At 33.1% G+C, this 17,807-nt stretch overlaps 1 long non-coding RNA gene across 1 annotated transcript in view; it reads left to right on the top strand.

The window, feature by feature from the left end:
• Nucleotides 1-17,807, top strand: part of LOC129030077 (uncharacterized) — a 1,381,814-nt gene that overhangs the window by 3,635 nt on the left and 1,360,372 nt on the right. Inside the window, exon 2 of the long non-coding RNA XR_008500551.1 lies at nucleotides 11,585-11,683. This is a non-coding gene — a long non-coding RNA (uncharacterized LOC129030077). The remainder of the gene's footprint in view (nucleotides 1-11,584; nucleotides 11,684-17,807) is intronic.

Here is a 17,807-nt window from a genome sequence, read left to right as displayed (position 1 = left end):
CTCTGAGGGGATTTTCTATTTACTGTCCTATAGATGATCAAAATGAAGCCACTTTCTCTTACTAAATCACAGTATCAGGAAAATATTACATGCTAATTCAACTAAATTTCAGAGTGCTATTGAATTTCTCTAACCAATTACATTATCAGTGCTGCACAGTTGGAATTCTATTGTTTAGCTCATGACTTTATTTTAATAATAAATATAATCCTATTTTTTGTTTGCAGTTAAATGTCTCTAACTAGTTCCCTTTATATGAACCAATTAGAGTTTTCTAGTTACAAAAGTTTAAGAATACATATTGAATGCTGCCATATAAAATTTATTTTACAACTAGATGAATTTAAAAATGCAAGGAAATGTAATCAAGTCTAGGGTTTGAGACTCAGCTATAAAATGGAATAAACAGACTAGGATTTACATGTACAAAAAGACACATAATTTCCTATTAAGCTTACTAAGTAACTTTCAGGAGAAATAAGCAAAGTCAGTATGTTAAATACTTTCTTACTACTTGAAAAAATCTCAAACATAGTAAAATTAGGCTACTTTTCCGTGAATATGTAAATTTTCTGTAATCAGAAGGTAGAATGTGATTTAAAATGGCTGCAAATCATTAATGTAATGATAATTATTAAGGTATCAAGCAGCAGTAGAGAAAGCATGTAGATAGGTCCTTGAGAACAGTAGTTAAGTTTTGAACGATGCACCTGCTAGAAAGGCTTCAGTGTGGAAACCCTGCAGTGTGTTTGATGGGCAGTATTTTTAAATCTAGGGCAGCACTTACACCTGGATGTGTTCCTCCATGTTTACTTCCACCCCTCCTTCCCCCACAATGAGGAAAAATCTTTCTGAGGAAGAATAGCTGTCGCTAGATGAAGTCTGTGAAAAGTCCCTGCCAGAGGGTTTATTTTTCCTCGATCGGTGATTTAGTTGCACACTTCAGCCTGTCATTATTATCCCCTCTAATGACTTATTTCTCTTCCTATGAACAGAACTTTCTTCCCCACAATCCAACTCTACACTCAAGCCTGCCATTCTCAGATGCTAGGCTCCAGAAAAGTAATTATCTCATTCATCACAATGTGGCTTCAAATTTATTTTTATTGGGTGCCTGTAACTAGTTAAGTTGTTTAATTTAGCCAGTCCTATTTAATATTCCTTACTATGACTTTTAAGAAAAGAGCAAGGGATTTGTGATGAGTTATGGATGCCAGTGAAATTCAGAGTCTTATTATATCTTTGCTTCTTTTTAGCCTGTTTCTGCCCCCTAGAAATCTGTGGAATCAATTTTCTGTGATGGCATCTCGAAACATTTTGTGGTTAGCTTTTAAAACACATCCTATTTGATTTTATATTGGGCTTATGGATTTTTAAAAATATTCAATTCTTACCAGTTTTCCAACTACTGCCCTCCTCCTACTCAATATAGCTTTAAACCTCATTTTTTTTCAGTTTTCTTCTCATTTTTATGTTTGCCTTTCTCATCCATTTGTCCTACTTACATTTTTTCATTTAATACTACAGACACCCACAGAGCTAGATATCTTAATACAGAAAGTTGTAGATATTTTATTGTAACTTCACAAATTAGAGCATTAGTACCCACTTTTTATGTGAAAAAAAAAGATCTTAGGTTTTTGAAGAGACTCGTGAAGCAGAATAGGGAAGAGTTTTATTTTGATGAGAGTTTTTCTCTTGCTGAGGAAAGAAGATCAGTGAAATAGGAATAAACTACATCCTTAAGTATATGCTTGATGTACACATCCCATTGAATGAAGTTATAGTACAGTATAGGCACTTTAATTTTCTCTAGAACAAGGAGAGCAGAATGAAATGCTTAACAGTGTCTGGTGTTTGACATACATGAGTGGGGTAGGCAAACTGGGAAAACAATTAGGATTGGCAGACAGTGTGGACACCTAAAATGTTCATACTTCTCTAAAAATGTCATTCACTCTGCAGCCCCAACAGCTTGTGACCATGTGAGTCTGGTGTTGCCAGATCCTATGATTTTACAAGATCAGCTGGAAATCTGAAATTTTATGTGAAATCTTCTGATTTTAAAATCTTGGCTTATTAAGAAATAATCACCACTACTACCACAATATTGTGCAGGACAAAATAGACTTCTCTGCTCGTTGGAAATGGCACACACCCTACCAGTTTGTGCCCTTCACAGCTTTGTATACACATGCACATGCAAACTCATAATCATGGGTGGTTATTCTCTCTAGTAAACATTTCAAATTATTTATTTACATGTTCTAAATTCAGCCAAGCACATAGGATAGATAAAACAGTACAGTTGCTATTAAAAGTTTACCTTTAGAACATGAAGACAATTGTTTTAAGTAGTTTGGTATGTTACAAGAAGCACTGAATTCTGAGTTATATGTGTTTCCAGCTACAGCTTTGTTACTTGCTTTGTATGGCAACAGAGACAAATCTCTTAGCTTCTCCTATAGTAGTACCTGCATGGTATATGTTGGGAGTTGAATTATCCCCCTAAAAGATATGTTGAAGTCTTAACCTTATCTACGAATGTGACTATTTGGAAATAGGGTCTTTGCAGGTGTAATCAAATTAAGATAAGGTCATACTGGATTAGGGTGGGCCCTAAATCCAGTGACAGGCATCTTTAAAAGGAGAGACACATTTGAAAACACAGAGGGGATATAAGAAAGAGAATCATGAAGACAAAGACAAATTGCAGTGATATAACTATATAGCCAAGAAATGCCAGGTAATGCCAGCAACCAGCAGACTACTCAGAGAGGCATGGAACAGATTTTTCCCTAGGAAAGAACCAACCTGGCTGACACCTTGATTTTAGCCTTCTAGCCTCCAGAATTCTGAAAGAATGTGTTATTGTTATAAAAACCACCCAGTTATATTGTAAACCAACCAAGTTGTGATAGTTTATGGTAAACCTGGGAAACCAGTACAGGATGCATGATAGAGGATGGAAACATATAGTTATGAATAATACTATTATAAGAGGCCATTTAGCAGATAAGTTTATATATATATATTACTTTATCCATTACAACCTTGAAAAATAGACATTCTCTCTCTCTCTCTCTCACACACACACACAGACACACACACATACACACGCTTGCTCTCACTTTCATTCTCTTTGTCTTTCAACAAACTATGGCTTGGAGATGCTACCCATCTCGCCTTCAAACTTGTAGACTGCTGCTGGTAGAGTGAGGACCAAATCTTTCTAAAACTAAAGTCCATATTCTTGTTCACTGTACTATTCTATTGTGGTACTTTTCAAATGTAGAAAACTATAAATATAAGATACAGACATTATTCTAGAGTCTACGTTTTGAGAAATTGAATATAAGAACAGCAATCACAATAGAGAGAGCAAGAATACGTCACCCTAAATGGATACATCTCAATACATTTTAGGTAGAAATAAATCTTGGATAGTGCAGGACAATTCTCCAGGAAGCTTTTAATGGACTGAGTTCCCCAAACTGCCTTTTTCTTCTAGTTCTCAAGAATAATGACAGAATTTGCTGAGAATACAATATCTTGAAATAGAGAGGAATGAGTGAAATAGCCCAGGCCTTGCTCCTGTTCCTCCTAGGAAATATAACATATTTAGTTATGGATTAACTGCCTGGGACAGCCCAGGCTTTGTTCCTCTCTCTCCTGGAAGTAGGACGTTCTTCAAATTGTTGCCCAGTGAGTTCCATGGCCCTTTAGATGCATAACCCAGGGCAGACTGCCTTTTAAGGTCTGTCAGCTGTGGGGCAAGTGGGCCACTCACAGCCAAGGCTCCATCCATTCTAGGCAGTTTTCTTGGGCCTTGGGGGACCTATTTACGATGGATCCCAGGCATCTGTTGTCCCTTGCTTCTGATTTGTAAATAATGAATCTCCATCATGTAACTTGTTGTTTATGAGTGTGCTCTGTCTCATCAAACTCAGACAAGTTGGTAACCAGTGCAAAGTGAACCTGCTTTCCAAATACGATGTTAGGACAAGAAAAAAGGAATATTCTAGATTTCCAGTGATTCAATATTGGCAGTATGTTTAAATAAACTTATTTATTATAAAATAATATAATACAAGACAGAAAATGTAAGTCTTGATCTTGATGAATTTCAAAAGATGAACATACCCTTATGACTTTCACCAAGATAAAATATTAGAATATTAAACTCCTATTCCTTCTAGTCATTTTCTATTCTCTGCTCCATAAATTTAATTAATAACTTGATTTCAAACTCCCAAAACTAATTTTGCTTGTTTTTGCTATCTAGATAAGTGGTATAATTCAGTATGTTCTACTCTGTGTCTGCCTTCTTTTGTTCAACTTTATGTCTGTGAAATCCATCCATGTTGCATGCAGCAGTGATTTTGTTCCATTGTCAATGTTGAATTCAGTTTTATAAATTTACCAATATTTATCTAGTCAATTGTTGATAAACATTTGTATTGTTTTCAGTATTGGACTCTTACAAATAATGTCCTGTAAACATTGTACACGTTATTTGTTGCAAATATGTACACAATTCCACTGGGTTCATGCCTAGAAATGGAATTGCTGGGTCATGGGTTAATTTTAGTAGTTGTTGACAAACAGATTTCCAAAGTTTTCCCTATTTATACACTGAAAAACAGGTGTGAGAATTTCTGTCTTTCTGGCCAAAAAAAATTATCAATCATTTTAATTTTAGATATTCTAGTTGGTTTCACTGGTATCTCACTAACATTTCATTTTTTAATTTCCAGATGACCGATTATGTTAGGTACCTATTCATATGTTTATAGGCCATTAGGATATCCTCTTTTAAAAAGGGGCCTATTCAAGTCTTTTGCCCATTTTTAAATAATTCGATTACTTGTCTTTTAAAATCAATTGTAGGGACTCTTTACCTTTTCCAGGTATGATTGCTTGTGCAGTTACATGTATTAAAATATTTTCCCCCAATCTGTAATTAACCTTTGTTCCTTCTTCATTTTTTTTGATAAACAGAAAACTTAAATGTTAATGTAATTCAATTTGTTAATATTTTCCTTTGTAGTTATTGTTTCATGTGTCCTGCTTAAGAAAATCTTCCTATCTTGATATATGTTCTCCTGTGTTACATTGCAAGAAGTTTTTAATTTTAATCCTTCTCACTTAGATTAATATTCCCTCAGGGATGATGTTTTCACCCATAGGAATATCCAATTAATCCAGAATTATATATTGAAAGGGCTATAGTGTATTCATTATTCTACAGTGTCAACTTTATGAAAATCGATTTGATAGATTTTATATTTTATATCATTATTCATTTATCTTTTTGTCTCAATGAGCTTTTATAATGAATCATAATATTTTGTAGCTTTAAATAATTCAGCATTATGCATGTTTATTATACTTCATATATATATACTTTATTAGATTAAGTAAATTCCTTTCTAATCCCAATCTGCTAATATTGGTGAAATCCTTCAAATACTGTTTCAACATTTATTGAAATAATCATATAATTTGTCTTATTTCTTTTGTTAATGTGATGAATTACACTAGTTATTTTTGAAATTTTGACCATTCTTGAATTCCTAGCATATGCATTTCTTGTTCATCATATATTATTCTTTTATTAATTTTCTTTGGTAATATTGTATATAGGATTTCTGCCTAAATCCAGAAAGAAAATAGCCTACAATTTTGGAGCAAGTTTACACTATCCTTGTAAAACAAGATGGAAAGTATTGTGGGTTTCTTTTCTGTTCTCTGGAAGAGTTTACGTAATAACATTATTGTATTTCTCATCAAATTCTTAGTAGAATATTCAGTAGCCAGATCACCTAAGCTAAGATTTTATTTTTTTCTATTCATAGAGGATTCTACAGATGCTCCATTTCCCCTCGTATTAAGTAATTTTTTATTCTCTCTTTTTACCTTTATAAATGTTACTAGGGAGTTATTAATTTTAATTATGTTTCCTAAGAATTAATGATTGTTTACTTTTTTTTTTTTCTTTTTTTTTTTTTTTTCTTTTGAGACGGAGTCTCCCTCTGTCACCCAGGCTGGAGTGCAGTGGTGCGAACTCGGCTCACTGCAAACTCTGCCTCCCAGGTTCATGCCATTCTCCTGCTTCAGGCTCCCGAGTAGCTAGGACTGCAGGCGCCCGCCACCACGCCTGGCTACTTTTTTTGTATTTTTTTTTTTTTTTTTTTCAGTAGAGACGGGGTTTCACCTTGTTAGCCAGGATGGTCTCAAACTCCTGACCTCGTGATCCGCCCACCTTGGCCTCCCAAAGTGCTGGGATTACAGGTGTCAGCCACCGTGACCAGCCATTATTGTTTACTTTTTACTGTATTTTTGTTTCTGTGTAATTGATTTCTGCTACTTTAGTTATACTCTTCTGTTTCCTTTGGGTTTAATACACTCTTCTAAGTTCTTACTCAGTTCTCGAGGTGTATAGTTGGAACTTTAATTTTCACTTTCTTCTTTTCTAATCTCTCCATCAAAGATTATAATTTCCTTCTTAGTATGACTTCAGCTGCACTCCAGCAGTTCAGCTATGTAGTATTTCATTATTATTTGGGTAAATTATTTTTCATTGCTTGATGTGATTTCTTTCTCATCCAGGGATAGTAAGACTTAACTAGGAATTTTTTGTGATCCATAGATACGTGAACTAATTTTCAAATACTGGGTGACTTTTTTCCATGATACTACCCATGCATAATTCATATTCCTTATGATAACCCTTTGAAATTTGTTAAAACTTACTTAAGGCCTTGTATTTGTTAATTTTTTTAGATGTTAACACTTTACATTTTAAGGAGAAAATGTTTTATGTCTGCCAGATCAAGTTTATTTACCATAACTTTATATATTCTAAATACTTCACGTTCTGTAGAACTTTCTTTATATATTTTGTCATAAATACATATCCTTCATGTATTTTTTCTTTATATATTTGTTTAATTTGTTTAATGAAAAATTAGATTGTTATATATTCCTGGTAGATGAATGTTTTAAACATTCTGTTGTATTCCTTTTCATCTGTAGTGATATTGCTTGCCTTAAAGTTAATTTTATCAGGTATTAGTATTGCTAACCCAGATTTATTTTGGTTAGTTTCCATAAGGTGTATCTTTTTTATATTTTGCCTTAATCTTTCCATATGTTTTAGTTTATTATACTTCTTTTATAAATTGCATTTGATTGACTTTTTAAATTCCATATGAAAATCTTTGTCTTTTACTTGGAGTACTTTGTCTATTTACATTTGAAGTCATTACTGATACATTTGAGTATGTATGTAGCATCTTACTATTTATGTTCTTATCATCTCCTTTCTTTTATTACATTTGTTCCTTAATATTTTCTCCTGTAGGAGCGTTTAGTGGTTTTCTAGGAGTATAGCATGAGTGATTGATTTATCAGAGTCAAACATAAATTAATATTTCCAGGACAATGCAAGAACTTTTAAATTTTTAAAATTCTTTTGCCCTTTTCTGATTTTTGTGCTATTGTTGTTTTTATTATATTTCTACATTATAATCCATAGCTCATTACAATGATTATTTCATAGGTCAATATTTATTTATAATTATTTTTATATATATATATCTTTTCCTTTGCTCTTCATTCCTTCTTTTACTTACTTGCTTTCATTGAACTTATTTTTTTTCTGTATGAAAAATTCCCTTTGTTATTTCATTTAGTTTGTGTACCTGTGGAGTGTATTTGACAATACACTCATTTTGGCATTCATTTTGAAAACTATACTGGATAGAATATTCTAGTTCGGACATTATTTCTTTAAGCATTTAAAAAATATCCAAATATTTTCTGGCTTCCACTTACTATGTTGAAATGTCAGCTCTGCAGTTTTATCATTGCTCCTTTAAGGTAATGTGTCTTTCCACGGCCTTTTCCCAGGTCCTCCTCTCCCAACCGCATGGTGGTTTTTAAGACCATGATTTTAGGCATTTTTACTGTGAGCATTTAAGTGACGTTTTTCTTTGTGTTTTTCCTGCTTATGGTCTTTCTAAATATTTAAGCTTATATTTTTCTTTGGTTTTGGAAAATTCATAGCCAGTAGCTAGTTGTACATTGCTTAATCCCAACTAATTCTCTCCTCTTTTTGTTTGGACTACAATTGTACATATGCTGGATAACTTCACCACATTCTATATGTTTCAAGTACACATGCTTTTTCTTCTTCTTTTATTTTTTTTTATTTTTTTGCTTCAGTCTTGATATTTTCTATTGACCGTTTCTCTAACTTACTAGTTTTCTGTTCTATTGATTCTAACCTAGTCGATTTATTCAGTTGTTTAAACCAGTGGTTGTATTTTTTCCAGTTATAGGATTTGTATTTGATTAGTTTTAATGATTCTGGTCCAGTTATTTGATAATATTTTTCCTCATATTATCTATTTTTTAAACATATTAATTATAATTATTTGGTATTTTATATCTGATAACTGCTATGTCTGAATGACTGATTTTATTTTTGCCTCCTTTTTTAAAATTTTTCTTTTCTCAATTATTTGGTTTCATGCGTCAAGTACCTGGTAATCTTTGATTGAATGCCACCTTCTTTTTGTTTGTTTTGTTGAAGTGTTTAACTCATTTATATATAAACCCGATTTAAAAATGGGCAAAATACCTGAATAGACATTTCTCAAAAGGACATATAGAAATGGCCAATAGGTATATTTTAAAATGCTCAATGTAACTAATCAACAGGGAAGTGCAAACCAAAACCACAAAGAGATAACACCTCATTCCTGTTAGGATGGTTATTATCAAAAAGATAAAAGAAAACAAGTGTTGGCACGGAAGTGAAGAAAAGGAAACACTTATACATTGTTTTGGGGATTGTAAACTAGTAAAGCAATGGTAGAAAAAAAGTATGGACATTTCTCAAAAAACTAAAAATGATGCTATCATATAATCCAGCAACCTAACTGTAGGGTATATGTCCAGAGGAAATGAAATCAGCATGTCAAAGAAATATATGCACTTTCATGTTTATTACTGCACTATTTACAATAGCCAAAAATGAAATCAACCTAAAAGTGTCTAACAACAAATAAATGGATAAAGAATACATGGTATGTATATACAATGGAATACTATGCAGTTACAAAAAAGAATGAAATTCTGTCATTTGCAACAACATGGATGAGCCTGGAGGATATCATGTTAAATGAAGTAAGCCAGAGCCAGAAAGACAATACTGCATGATCTCACATATATTTTTCTATATCTATTGAAGGGATCGTATGTTTTTCTTTCTTTCTGTTAATGTTGTATATTACACTTATTGATTTGTATATGTTAAACCATCCTTGATCTCACTTGATAATAGTGAATGATCTTTTTAATGTGTTGGTGCATTCAGTTTGGTAGTATGTTGTTGAGAATTTTTGTATCTATGTTTATCAGAGATATTGGCATGTAGTTCTCTTTTTTTGTTTTATCTTTCTCTGATTTTGTCGTCAGGTTAATGATGACCTTGTACAATGTCTACGCACCTATTCTTGCTCTTTTTCCTTTGTACGTTTTTAAGATATTGTCACCAACATGTTGCTTTGTCATGAGTCCCTTTAACCAAACACTCTTTTCTTTAACTGCTCTCCAAAGGTTAACTTTGAGTGTATGTTTCAGCTTTCTCACCATTTTTTAGTTTGCAAATCTATGCCATGTTTAAACAGACAATTCTCAAAAGAGCCCTGCCATAGGGAGGTTTTAAGCAAGCTGTTTTCATCTAATAAAGTCAGTCGTGGCTGGCTGCGGTGGCTCATGTCTGTAATCCCAGCACTTTGGGAGGCCAAGGTAAGCAGATCACTTGAGCCCAGGAGTTCAAGACCAGCCTAGGCAACATGGTAAAACCTTGTCGCTACTAAAAATACAATAATTAGCTGGCTATGGTGGCACGAGCTTGTAGTCCCAAGCTTGTGGGAGGCTGAGGGGGCAGACTGCTTGAGCCTGGAAGGCAAAGGTTGCAGTGATCTGAGATTATACCACTCCACTCCAGCCTGAGTGACAGAGTGAGATGTTGTCTAAAAATAATAATAATAATAATAATAATAGTGAAATAAACAGTATGACAAAATCTGCTTCTATGAGTATATGTCACAAAAATTACTTAGTAGGCAATCAAGTACTTGGCTTGAGTTTCTTCTTGGTTATAGGACTTCAAAAGCATTTTCTTTAGAAAAATTCTCCCATTCAACATATAATAATAACAATAAAATAGAACCTTTGAAGACATTATTAGTTGTTGATGAGAACTATTATTTTATGAAGTCAATATTTTACTTAACATTAAAACCTGGATACAGTTTATTATGATTTTTTTTCTTTCTACACACTTCCTCACCTTCTTTATTTCTTGTTACATTCATTGGTTAAATTGAAAAAAATAATGATTAACCAAACTAAGTATCAAGTATACTTGAGGGCACTCCCACTTCAATCTCAGACTAGGGAAACATTAAGTTCAGTTGGCGGCTTTACATAACAAATTTAATTAAATATTTGGAGCATAGTTTAAGTAGAAACATATTTATCCAGGAGATGCTATTGAAGGGCCACAACCTATTGTGCTTAGATGTTAACCATGATTTTAAACAACTGTAGCCATTCTTTACTGCACAGTTCATAGGTGCAGGGCTAGAACTAGGGTGAGGCTGGGGAGGCATATGCCTTTGGTGCAAAAGTTAAGGGGTTACTAAAAAACTCAAGAATTAAGATAAACAATATTTTAATGTACTAGGAAAAAATAAAATGCGAAAATATCCATGATGAACAAAAAAGATAACATTTTCAATAAAAACAATGTAACATTTAATTTGTTTAAAGTCCAGTGTTGCTTATTAGTTAATTTACTTCAGACTTTAACATGACTTGGCAGAGCATTTTATCCTGCCACTAGTGTTTATTTCATTTTTTTAATCCTCATTATTTATGTATTTATTATTTTAGTGACGGGTTCTCACTTTATCACACAGGCTGGAGTACAGTGGCATGATCATGGCTCACTGCAGCTTCAACTTCCTGGGCTCAAACAATTCTCTTGCCCTGGCCTCTTGTGTAGGTAGAACTACAGATTCGTGCCACTAGGTCCAGTTTTTTTCAAAAACTTTTTGTAGAGATGGGATCTCACTGTTTTGCCCAGGCTCAAGTGATATTCCCACCTGGGCCTCCCAAAGTGCTAGGATTACAGTTATGAGTCACTGTACCTGGCCGGCGCCTCCTAATTTTCCTACTCAAGGTAAGTGTCTTACCCATCTTCCACTAGTCCTGGCCCTGCATTAGAGGCTTTTCTTTGTCACTATAGCAAAAAGTAAGCATTTCAGGTTATACTGTGAAAGTTCAAATCAGATACTCTTTTTTTCACCTCTCTGTTAAGAAGAGGATTTGACAATGTGTAGTAGGTCATAAACTCTGAAACTGGAAGTTATTACTTATGGATAACCATAATCCTTTCCACCACCCCCACAGGACCACCCACACCCACCATATTCTTATTTAATATCTGTAAGAGAGGATCTCAGAGTCTGTATTTTATAATAAATGCAAAATTGTTCTGTTGCAGGTTGTCCTGGAATCATGCTTGAAGAAACAGTTGGCTAGACTCTTAACAGCTATTCACAATTTCTTGTATCTCTCCTGACAGAGGACAGTGTTCTTAAAGGTAACTATTTGGTAAAAGACAATAAAATGGCCAGAGATTGTGCATCTTTGCATTCAAAACTATTCCAAAAGTAAACAATAAAAAAGCTTTGTCATTTTTAATAACTCTTTAGCTTTTCATGGGACTTTCACAGCTATGTGGCTTTAAATTGCAGTTTGGAAATTGAATATGATAATAATTGGTGAATACTCCACTTACTTTATCTGTATTTTATTTCTGGTCACCTTGTGGGAAATTTACTATTTCACCTATTTGGCCATTTTTTAAAATTATTACTTGAACTAAGAATATATTGCTTGAAATTATATAATATAGATGTATATGCTCCTAAATATACCTACAAATTATTATAATGAGAGTGCTAATATTTTCTTAAAATTTCATAATGGATAAATGTAGGTTTTTAAATTTCTACCTCTTTTCATATTGTGTCAGCTTCTCAGTGTTTATGATAATCATCTTATAGGAACTGTATACATTGAAATCACCTGGGGTGTTCACAGAAATACAGATTACTGAGCCTATTCCAATACCTATTGGTTTGGAATTTTCTAAAGGTAGAGCCCAAGAATCTATGCTTTTAATCAGTTATCCCTATGAAATTCTGCTAAACCTTGAGTACCGTTGGGGGTTAATCCTTCTGTTTGTGTTTGGTGTATATATATATATAGTCCATATGTTTTCAGTTTAATAATTTGGTGGGACCAGTCAGACTCCCAAGGATCTCTGTCCATTTCCCACTTGACCTCCAAATGCAGAGAAATATATAACCACTCTTCTCTATTTCATAAATAGCAACATAATAGAACAAGCATGATTAATAACAAGTCATTACTGTGTAAAAATTATAATTTGAGTTTTTCTCCGATGTTTTTTCTAAATTTGTGGCTTATATTGTACCTCACAGCCATAGTACACCATATCAGCATGAGAGCTGTCACACAGAGCCAGAACAATAATCTATGTGGCTCAGTATGACAGCACTCTTTTCCTGGGAACGAACCTAACAGAAGATACAGGAAGGACATGCTCTTAATTCTCAGAGTACTAGCATCAGTTACCTACTTATTTTCTTCCTAAATCTAACAGTATTTAAATTTTGCCAATCTTCTCCAATACAAGCTTTATAAGCACACTCTCATCCATCATGTATTTATTTATATGCTCTGTGTCATCTCTCATTACCTCCCTATCTCTGTCTCTCTCTCTCTCTATGTATTCATCTGTCCATCTCCCTAATGATTTTCCTAAACTTTGACCATGCTTGCAATCTCTGTCTCTTCCAAATGGATGATTTCTGTTTTACTAATCTACTTCACATATAATTGAACACATTTAACATACTAATGCCCAAACCTCACATGTGTAATGATCAAATCAGGGTTATTAGGGTGTCCATTATCTCAAACATTTACCATTTTTTAATGTTGGGGATATTCAAAATCTTCTGTTTTAACTTTTTGAATTGTATAAAATACTTTTTAATAGAAACCTTTACACATTTTTATTTGCAGCCACATTATCTTTGCATTATTAAAACCCTTATCAGATTACTCCCTTGAAGAGGCTTAACAACATAAAAGCAATAAGAGGATAGCTCTGGCCTACAAGAGCCTTGTGGCCCAAAATAATGATGTTAATTAATGCCAGTCCTTCATGAATACTGAGGAAATGTAAATGACAGCAAAAGGTAGTCACCATTTCCCCACTTCAATCCTTAATTTACATACTGGTAGCAACCCCTTGACTATCTCACATCAGTAAGAGTTTCTTATTAAGAAAAATATATAGTTGTTCATGAGGACACACTATCATAAGTCATTTATAAACATGATATTTGATCATCAGGCAAGTAGGTAATACAGTTAGCCTAACTTAAGAATATGGCCACATGGGTGATCTTGTGAAACAATTATTCATTCTTTATTTCAGGAATTTTAGTTACTGCTAGGCATGAGACATGAACTTCTGAATCTTAGGAACTAGCACAAATTCTATTTTGTCATTAATTTCTGAATTTCATGGATATTTGGTGGCACTCCGAATAGTATTGGGAGGGGAGCTCAGTGACTCAGAAATGTACACTAGCAACTGTCACTCTGAATCTCTAGCCAGGCAGCTTAAAGAATAACTTGGACTATCTACCCCCAAAATAAGACTTGTTATTTCTGTTTCAACTGCACTTTCAAAATATGTTTTCAAAATATGTTGAACCTGACTTGTCTACCTTTTAAAGAAAAAACTAGAATAGAAAACCTCCATGTTCCATCACCCAGCTTTAAGGATTACTAATTCATATGCAATGTATCTTATTCTGAGCAGTTTCTGTGTTTGTAGTTTCCAAAACTCTGGGTTTGGCAAATTGCATCCCAAGGGAGAATATCACATGTTTCTCTCTTCCCTCCATCTCGTATAAATTGGAGATGAGATCTTGATTAGATTGAATTTAGGAGGTTTTGAGAATATTACCTTATAGGTAGCATTGTTCATTTTACTACAGAGACATATAATATCCACTTATCTTTCTTTTGGTAATGTTAGCAATTAATGATCATTGCCTATTAATGGATTAGAGTTTGTAAAATAGTGATGTTCTAATGCTTTTAATTCTTCTTAATATATTAATTAAAATATTTGTATAAAGGGAAAGTTTTACTTATCAACTATTTGCTTCCCTTGAGTTACAGCTCATAGAGGGAAAGCTGGGCAAATGCCTTGACTATTTTTCTTTGTTTTCCTTTATGTAAAATAATGAGTTGGTTTCTTTTCATCATCCAAATATCATCAGTGTTTTATTTTTTCTTGTTTGAATTTTGTGTTCAATATCTCTCTGAATCATGTATTTAAATATTTTAATTGACTTTGATTCATTGTTTTTGTTATGCTTATAGATGCTCAAATTTTCTCAGCTTTGGTTATTTAGGTTATTTTTTAGGTTGGTTCTCAATTGTTTCCTAACAACTCTGGTGTTGTTTTGTTGGTGTTCTTATTCCACAAGTTTTTCACTGTTTCGCTTATGTTTTATTAGACAGTGATATAATGGACTAATATATCATTCTAGGTGGTGAATAGTGATATTCTAATTCTGGAACATTCTAGAATGGTGACTTTTTAATTCTATCATTCTTTCTTCATTTATTAAATACATTCCCCATCAACTCCTTGGATATCTTCATATATAGTTTTTATTGGAGAGACAAGGTAAATATTTTTTAAAATATCTTGTTATTTATTGATTTTTCAGAATATTAATTGGTTTTCTAGAAAAGGTTCCATAGATGACTATGCGAGATTGCATCATTGCCTGTAATTCTTCATCCTACCTGTGTCTCTACCCTTTGCAATGTTAATTTTTAGCTCATTTTAGTAGAAGCAAAGCGTTCTTCCCTTTCTTGACTTTGGGCTCTGTCTTGAGCTTACTTTGGCTAACAGGATGTTAGAGGCCATGGAACAATAAGGGGCTTGAAATTTGCTTGTGTGGTTGAGCTTTGTACTTGTACATACACTCCTGTACTTCTGTCTTTATCGTGAAGAAGAGCGTGTCTCATCATTATGCTGCTTGTCAAAGGAGGATAACAAAAATGTAGTCTGGATCTCATTTGCTGGTTAGAGTTAAGCACAGGCAAGCCCAAGCTAGAGTTTCCTTACCTCTAGAAAACCCACAGACACTTCAGCAAAAATTGATGATTTTTGCTTAAGCCAGTGTGTTTTGAAGTGGTTTCTTTTCATGGATTATTTGTGATAGGTGACGGATACAGTGATTCCTGGGGGTTTTGTATTATTACGAACTGATGGATCTTAAGAGGTTTGCTATATTTGAATCCATTCGTTTCATTATTAAGATATTATTCAGTGTCTTGCTTTCATGCAGTAGGAGTCTCTTCAAATGGCCTCCTAAGTTCTTTCGTTCCAGCTGTAAAAGTCTTTGATAATTTTATTGCTTTCTGGTATAACCAGATCTTCCAGGCTTATTTGTACATTCCCTGTCCCAGGCCTGGAGTCAGCCATTTCTCCCAGAAGCCCTGTTTCCTTTTAGTGGGAAGTGTTACTAAAAGCTTACAATCTAGTTCTAGAGACTAGGGACAGGGGCTAATGATACTGTGTTGATCAGAATCTATGTGGATTTATTGAATAGACTGGTTTTTTTTAAACAGAAAATATGCCACCTTGAGTTTACACTGATATTTCTAATTACAGTATTAAAAATTATTATTAGAAGGTTTTAATTATACCTTATATATTATGGCTTTAGAACAATACTTCTATTACTACTAAAATATGGTCGCTAAAAATACTTTGAGATTTATTTTTTAGAGCTTTTTGTTTTATGCAAAACACTGAGAATATAAAGTTATATGACTACCTTTAGTGGTCATTTATAATAATTTTTCGTTATCTTGATACATTGCTAGATTCATTATTTTCTCTTCATTTTGCCATTGTTTCTTAGAAGCTGCTTTTACATTTTGTTTTTTCTTGTAATTATCTGAAATATTTATACAGTTCTAAATAAAATGCATACAAGAAGGTATTTTCTGTAAAGTCTGGTTTCTATCCCTGATTCCTGCAACCTCTTCCTCCAGCTAATATAATTTTTATTATTTTATTTTTTATGCTTTGGGTTATTCTTCATTTCCAAAAGTATATCACTATATTTCTTCATGAAATATAATTTTTATTGATATGTTCACTTTTTTTAAATAAAGACACATACACACTTTTCTCCATGATAGTTTTGTTTTTCACTTAACAATATGTTTTGGAGACCATTAACAATATGTAAATGTATTTCCCATTTCTTTAACAGCTGCATAGTATTCTATATGCAGATAAACCATAGTTTATTCAACAAGCCTTTAATTGATGATATTTGGGTTACTTCCAGTTTTGCTATTACAATAGTGCTAGAATAAATGGTCCTCTGCAGAGATTTTTTTGTACTTTTGCCAATTCATCTTTAGGATGTAATCATAGAAGTTGTTTTGCAGGTCCAAGGCAAATGCATGGATAATTTTGCTAAATATTGCTTTATTCCCTGTGTTAAGATTGTACTGGTTTTACATCGCTACCTGATAAACCCACTGTTGAATCACAGTAGTAGAGTCGGGAGCTGAGAATGACACATTTGAATAAAAGTTTGTGAAAATAAATGTGGTACTGCTTAGGTGGCATCTGTTTAACATTATCAAGATTTAAATTTTGAAAACTGAGGCTGTTATACATTTTATAGTAAACATAGTATCTGATTTAAATTCACAAAGCCATGACACATTCCTTTCAATGGACTTGTCTAAAAAATGTGTTATGTTTTTTCCAGTGGCATTGCTATATTCTCTAGCAAAGAGTCAGTGACATTCTCAAGCTTCTTGAATTACAGAAAAGCTTCTGTTCTCAAAATAAGTTAATGTTACTTGACAAGTATCGTATACTTAAATTGAAAAGCTAAAATATAAACCTTCTAGAAGAAAACAAAGGAGAAAATCTGTCCAACCTTTGTCTAACAAATATTTTTCAGGAAATGACACACTAAGCATATAAGAAAATTGATAAATTGAAATTTTTTAAAATAAAAATATTCTGCTCTTTGGAAGACAACATCAAGAAAACAAAACTATTAGCCATAGGCAGAAACTATTCATAATATATTTATCCAAAAAGGATAAATACTTCTACTTAGAGTATATTGAACATGTTTACAACTTAATGATAAAAAGACAAATAACCCAATTAAAACATGAGCAAAAAGGCTTGAATAGATTGTTCCAAAAGAAGAAACATGTATGACCAGTAAGCAAAGGGAAATATGATTAATATCATTAATCATCAAGGAAATGACAATTTAAACAAAATGAGATACCAGAATATTTTCATTATGATGGCTACAATACCAAGTGTTGAAGGCGATGTGGTGCAATTGGAATGCTCATACACTGCTGGTGGAAGTGACAGTTGGTACAATCCCTTCAGAAAACTGTTGGAGCTTCTTAAATGGTTAAACATACGCTTAGCATATGATTCATAATTGCATTTCTAGGCATTTACCCAAGAGAAATAAAAATATTTATTCACGGCCAGGCGCGGTGGCTCACGCCTGTAATCCCAGCACTTTGGGAGGCTAAGGTGG

The sequence above is a fragment of the Pongo pygmaeus genome, chromosome 12, assembly GCF_028885625.2.
Source record: "Pongo pygmaeus isolate AG05252 chromosome 12, NHGRI_mPonPyg2-v2.0_pri, whole genome shotgun sequence".
NCBI lineage: Eukaryota > Metazoa > Chordata > Mammalia > Primates > Hominidae > Pongo > Pongo pygmaeus.
The sequence above is the reverse complement of the archived record's forward strand: the minus strand, read 5'-3'. Positions and strand labels throughout refer to the sequence as shown.